General features: G+C 35.7%; 1 pseudogene; it reads right to left on the bottom strand.

Annotated features, from left to right (window-relative positions):
• LOC108779304 (heat shock cognate 71 kDa protein-like) overlaps nucleotides 1–6495 on the bottom strand; it is an 8824-nt pseudogene extending 2329 nt beyond the window's left edge.
• Between the last annotated feature and the right edge of the window lie 414 nt (nucleotides 6496–6909).

Genomic DNA, 6909 nt, shown 5'->3' with positions numbered 1-6909 from the left:
CAGGAGAGTAAACTCGGCCAAATATCGGTACTGGGGGTAGGCCAAAAAGTGACGGCGGATAACTTCCCCCACTCTTGCGCTTCATTAGTCCTCTCTGTCGCTCTGATAGTCGTTTTCAATTCGTGACTGCGCATGTCAAACAAACCTTGTTTCTGTTTGAATTTTGGGCTCAAGAAGTTTAGTCTTAAAGATAAAACGTGTAAAAAAATAAACCTATGTGACTTATGATGATCCAGCGAGTGTGCTGTGTTCGAAATTGTTTCGATCAAAATAAAGAAAATCGAAGAACAGTATTCAAATTTTGTGAGGTACGTAAAAATGTGATTAATAATGTTGTCTGACTTTGTATGTATATATAACAGTTATGTTTAATCTCAATTATTATATTGCAGAAATCTCCATACTTTAAAACCTGGATGAATGCAATTGGACCAAACTTGAGAGTTGGAAAAAAAAACTCGCAAAAATTATTACATTTGCGAACGACATTTTGGCAATAATTTACATCGAGGTCCTATCAACATATTAAAGGATGGAAAGGAGTTGACCCTGTTACGTAGGCGTCCAACATTAAAATCAACAAGTGTTCCATACATTTTTCCGGTAAGAGTCCAGACACAAGCTTTTGCATAACGCATAACACATAGTGCAGTCAATCTTCTTTTCCGTGAAGTGGAAGGAAAGGAGGGCTTCAAATTGGTTGATTCTCTTATGCACTGTTACTAGGCATCAATCGATGTGAATGGTGTGTGCAATTGGGAATGCAGGCAAACGGGTTCCTCCCTAATGGGCGCGTTCAGCGGACTCAACAGTTGAGTGCGGTGTTATTGGTGTATTCTTTTAGATCATCCAATCTGAATTTTAGATCTGGAAGAATACACCAATAATAGCGAACGCTCACTCAACTGTTGAGTCCGCTGAATGCGCCCATTAATTGAGCACTTGATGTGACCAAAAATTTTTTCTTTAGGAATGCTCCACAATTATAGATTCAAATAATCTTGAAAGCTCCTCGATTATAAATTCAAATCATCTTGAAAGCTCCTCGATTATAGATTCAAATGATCTTGAAAGCTCCTCGATTTCCCGTTTTTCTGACAATCAGTCACTACCTTTACTTTCCGACAAATCCTCACCGTTGCTGCATACACTAATGGAATGCACTTCAGAAAATGTTTTTAACACAACGGTGTTACTAAAAGAGTGGAATGCGAGACCTTCTTGTCAATTCATGGGGTCATGAGGTATGACGGAAACAAAGTGTGGATTACTTTTCATACTTTTTGAAAGCACTTCGGAACATTGTAGCAATACAATACAGCGTTCTTTACTTGTAAAGAATGACATGACCATCGAGGTATTTTCGGACTTTTAGGCCTCAATGTATAATTTCACAGTTGAAAACAATCGACCATGATTGGCCAATTTCTTACGGCACGACATACGATAACGGCTCCCGACTTATTGTAGACCAGGCCTTATACGTTACAAGTTTTTTTTGTATATGAATTTGTCTGCCTATACTATTGGCTTGATTGGCTTGTTTATTTCAGTTACATGCTCATAATCATCCTGTCACTTATCATCTTTTGGAAAAGGTGACGTGCCTACAAGATATTTATTTTTCATTGCAAAAAATAAGTGCAATGAAAATGTGCCAAGAAGAGTCCTGCACCATTGGATACTTTGAGTATAAACCACATTCACGATCCAATTTTTGTAAAGATTGTCAATTAAAGAACAAAAGAAAAAAAGAAAGAGAAAACAAACGTGAAAGAAGAGCAGCCGCCAGAAAAGCGAAGGAGAAACTTTGCAAGAAAAATGTAAAACGAAAGTATAAACGGATATACAACCAGGTTTGTAAACGTTTATTAATGCCTACAAGCTAAATTTCAGTTTTTCAATTGCATACTTATGTGAGTTGACATATGTTACAGGTGGAGAGGTACAAAATAGAATTAGAGAATTTAAAAATACAATGTGCTTCACAAAAAGAGGAAATTCTCGACGAAGCAATAGCAAGCTTTCCATCTGCCATAAAGAAGTCGATTAAAGCATGTTGGAAATATGCTCGCTCCAATGACAAGCGTGGAATGCGTTATACAAAAGACTGGATACTGGAAAGCTTGCTACTAAGAATAAAAAGCCGTAAGGCTTATATTCATCTTCGTTCACATAAAATACTAGCTTTACCTTCTATTGAAATTCTCAATAAATACATAAAAAACTTCAGCCCTAGTTATGGCTTTGATCCAGCACTTTTCGCAATGTTAAAAGAAAAAAGTGCAGCTATGAAACCTGAGGAAAGAAGAGGTGAGTAATACATTCTTAATAACGTCAAGTTAACATATGATGCTTTACAATGGTTTTTGTTTTTCAGGAACGCTGGTACATGATGAGATGAAGTTAAGCGAAAGTGTGGCGTTCATGGAGCACGACCTTACCAACTTGGGATTCGTTGACTTAGGTCAGCACACCCCGGAAAATCAGAAAGATGCTCGTGCTGATCAAGCACTTATCTTTTTATTTCAACCATTTAGAGGGCAGTGGGTACAAAGTATCGCTGCCTTTCTTAGTAAGGGATGTGCGCCAAGTACTTCCCTCAAACATTTGACGATGGAGTGCATCATCTTATTACAAAAAAGTGGATTTCACGTCGATGTAGTGACTTCCGATGGAGCGACGTGGAATAGGTCAATGGGGCATTCCACATGAACTCAACCAGCCTGAAAATAGGAAAGTTTTCCAATCACTTTAAAATTTTTATAATCAATAGTCCTACCAACAACAAAGTTTCTGTTAAAATTTTGTTGAGCTAGTGCAACGGGTTGCCAAGTTACAGGGGCTTGAATTTTGTCCACTCCAACCATCAGATGTACTTTGTAAGATACATAACTTGTCTTACAATATTCCGATTTGAACAAAAAAGTAGTGTTTTGGAAAGCTTTTTTCACGTACTTTCATAATAAAATAAGTATTATTTAAAAAACTTGTAAATTTGGCGTTATTTTTCAAAATTAATCTTAAATGTCTATTTTTCTCAAAGATGGGTATCTTCGATTCGAATAGAAAAAATTTAGAAAAAAAGAAGGATTCTTTCCTAACAAAAAAGTCTCTAAGTTCCAAGATGGTGAATCCAGTAGTTTTTGAGATACAGACAGATTTATGAGCGGATGAACGGAACGCGCTTCATGCCGAGTCGCGCCATATTGCCTTGCGTCCGCGAGGCGCGCCGAGAGGCCCGAACGATCCTACCTATCAAGTGCACGTTTTGAACTCATTGAAGTAGCACAATATAACTGAAAGGAAGTAATAAACCTTGAATGTTATAATGTCGATGATAATAAATTGGATCAAGACGTCTCTATTATATATTATAATTTAGGATGCAAATTCGGATTAAAACTTCGTTAGCATGACACTCTAATTAGAAGCCGGTCGTTCTTAAAAATGATTCTTTAGGGACAGATTATGTAAAACATTGTGAAAAAACTAAAAAACAGCATTACCCAGAGTTACGTAGGATCGTTCGGGCCTCTCGGCGCGCCTCGCGGACGCAAGGCAATATGGCGCGACTCGGCATGAAGCGCGTTCCGTTCATCCGCTCATAAATCTGTCTGTATCTCAAAAACTACTGGATTCACCATCTTGGAACTTAGAGACTTTTTTGTTAGGAAAGAATCCTTCTTTTTTTCTAAATTTTTTCTATTCGAATCGAAGATACCCATCTTTGAGAAAAATAGACATTTAAGATTAATTTTGAAAAATAACGCCAAATTTACAAGTTTTTTAAATAATACTTATTTTATTATGAAAGTACGTGAAAAAAGCTTTCCAAAACACTACTTTTTTGTTCAAATCGGAATATTGTAAGACAAGTTATGTATCTTACAAAGTACATCTGATGGTTGGAGTGGACAAAATTCAAGCCCCTGTAACTTGGCAACCCGTTGCACTAGCTCAACAAAATTTTAACAGAAACTTTGTTGTTGGTAGGACTATTGATTATAAAAATTTTAAAGTGATTGGAAAACTTTCCTATTTTCAGGCTGGTTGAGTTCATGTGGAATGCCCCCAATGTGGAAACTTTTTGGCCTCAATGTTTCGACCTTGGAAGCTAGTTGCGTACACCCGTACACAGTTAGCAATGGTTGCAGCGAAAGTTCTGATGACAACGATGACCCTATGGAGACACGAAGACTATGGTTTTGCTCCGACTTTAGTCATCTCCTTAAAAATTTAAGGAATTTCCTCGTGTCAAATGAAGAGACGTAAGTTTATTTATGCTTCGTTGTCTGTACTTTCATGTACTTAATTTTTTTAATTTTACAGACTCTGGATGGTACAGTAAAATTGAAACATTTCCGGGCGGTTATTAGGAACGATTGGTGGGAAAGACACCTAGGATTAAAAATTGCACACAAACTCACCCACGATCATTTGAATCCCCAGTATTATCAAAAAATGAATCTAGGGATGGCCTTGGATGTAAATAAATAGTCTGATATGATAATTTTTTTTCCAAACAAATTGCAACTACAGGGTAATCTTGTAAATTATTGTTTTAAATAGCTGTTTTCTCCAAACGTTGCTGCCGCGATGAAAGTGTACAGCGAATTCGATGATGATTTAAAAGATTGTGAAGCGACAATTATATTTGTACATCGAATTAACAATCTAATAAAAGCAATGACGTCCCGCAGCTCGGAAAATACATTGAAAAAAGACTCTACGAGTTACAATGTAAGCATACACTTTTGTTAATGTCATTTTTTCGCAACAAAATTAAAAGAGATTTAATGTTAAATTATTATTACATAACAGAGCATACTGGAGTTTCGAAACTATTTATGCGAATGGAAGAAAATTGCTGCAACTAAAGGATCTGAGATGAAGAAAAAATTTATGTCAGAAAGTACATATTATGGTTTTCACATTACACTTCGGACAACAATCGAGTTGATGGATTTCCTCACTACGAAATGTGGGTTTAATTTTCTTATGACATCAAGACTGAATCAAGACTCTCTCGAGGTACGATACGATTTACTTGATAATAATTATTATTAACACACAGTTTATAGTGGTATTGTTTACTTTTGCACAGGGAATGTTCGGAATGATTAGAGGATGCTGCGGATCCACCGATACACCTGATCCCCTGCTATTTATACAAATTTATAGACTCCTGAGCTTCTATTCGCTTGTCCGGCTTCCGAAGGGTTCAAATGTTGAAGGCATCGAAATCTTTGACAGTTTATTGTCGATGAAAGATATACCTATGAGGAATGAGAATAAGGATAATTGGAACCAAGTACTCGATGAAATAATTACATGTGGAACGCAGACATCTACTCAGGATGCAAAACAAACACATGACTATGACTATATATCCGATGTGAACAAATATGTGCAAACGTATTTTGCAGGATTCATTTCCAGGAAAGTAGAACGATGGACGTCATGTTCAGAGTGTGTCTTGTCGGTAACAAAAAAAGAAGGGGATTTGCGACGAGATGAAATGATAAATTTGCTTACTAAAGGTTATCTCAAATACCCCTCAGATTCTTTAGTTAATTTGCTTTCAACTCTTGAACACGCAATTTTACAAACGGTTGGTTTTGAAAAATTAAAATACTACACATTTCAGCACATTTCTCAAAATATTCTATCAAAAAGTATCACTTTCGTTGGATGTAGTACACACAAAGAAACTTTAACTCGAACAGTCATCAATTACTATCTTATTGCGAGAGCAAAAATCCTATGTAAAAAATCTAATCGTGCAAATAATGAAGCAAAAAAGAAGGAAAGAGAATTTCGAAAACGCGTGAAACTTGTCCGTGCAAAAAAAAACATAGATCTGAATATAGTAAAACCGGCACAAGAAAAGGAAAAAACAGCTGATAAGTCATGTGAATAATGTACAAAAATAGGTATAAGATATATAATAAGTATTACGCATAGCTGTTATAATATATACTTTAGAGTATATATGTATTTATTACTAAATAAATATAAATAGAACATCAATTTGTTTATTGATTTTATGCATTTATTAATTCCGTAATATATATTTCCAAAAAATCATACATAAATAATAATAAAAAAATCATAATCATGAAATCATAATCAATCATACGAAAAAATCTTATAAAATAATTAATTTTTAGAATAGTTTTTTAAATTTTATACTTTGAAAAAGAAACCATACTTTTGTTTAAAATTTCAAGCATTTTTGATACACTGGTTTCAGAAGTTGGCTGATACCATTGCATCCAGGTCAATTCCTTGTTGTGATGATAAACTCTTACACGCATATTAACATCGAGAGTAACTATCAAAAAGGTTGTGAGGTCATCTTCTGATCGAATGAATGCAATGCAATGATTTTGTATGACCATAGTCCAATCTGTACCTGGCAGTTTAATATTCTTGGAATTAGAATTCTTCTAACAAGACTTCTTGGTTATAACCGACGCGCGCATGCGCAAACTTTCGTTCAATGTGCAATGCCACTGCGCATTGAATGAATAACCGCGGACGTTTTTTGACCTACCCCCACCACGCTAGTTTACTCTCCTGGTTCTAGTCTTCTTGGTTACGACTGAACCTTATCGTGCATGAATAGTGACAATTAATATAGAAAGGAGGTCATTTTTCATTTTGTGAAAATTTCCGAGGGACAGAATTAATTACCGTGGGTGTACACTCTACAAACCTCTTTTTAGTTCTGTCACACATCTAGACATTACACAGTTTATGTTCATCTCTCTACACGTTATTCTCGACGCATTTTTACCGTCTTCCTTTCAACTACAAGCGTCGCCTTTGTAACTTTCAATAAAAACTCATATTATATTGTACAAGTGTTTCGTACTTCGTACCCGGGACAATACTAGCGAACGT

The sequence above is a fragment of the Cyphomyrmex costatus genome, unplaced genomic scaffold, assembly GCF_001594065.2.
Source record: "Cyphomyrmex costatus isolate MS0001 unplaced genomic scaffold, Ccosl1.0 scaffold579, whole genome shotgun sequence".
Taxonomy (NCBI): domain Eukaryota; kingdom Metazoa; phylum Arthropoda; class Insecta; order Hymenoptera; family Formicidae; genus Cyphomyrmex; species Cyphomyrmex costatus.
This window is presented reverse-complemented; position numbering and strand designations above follow the sequence as displayed.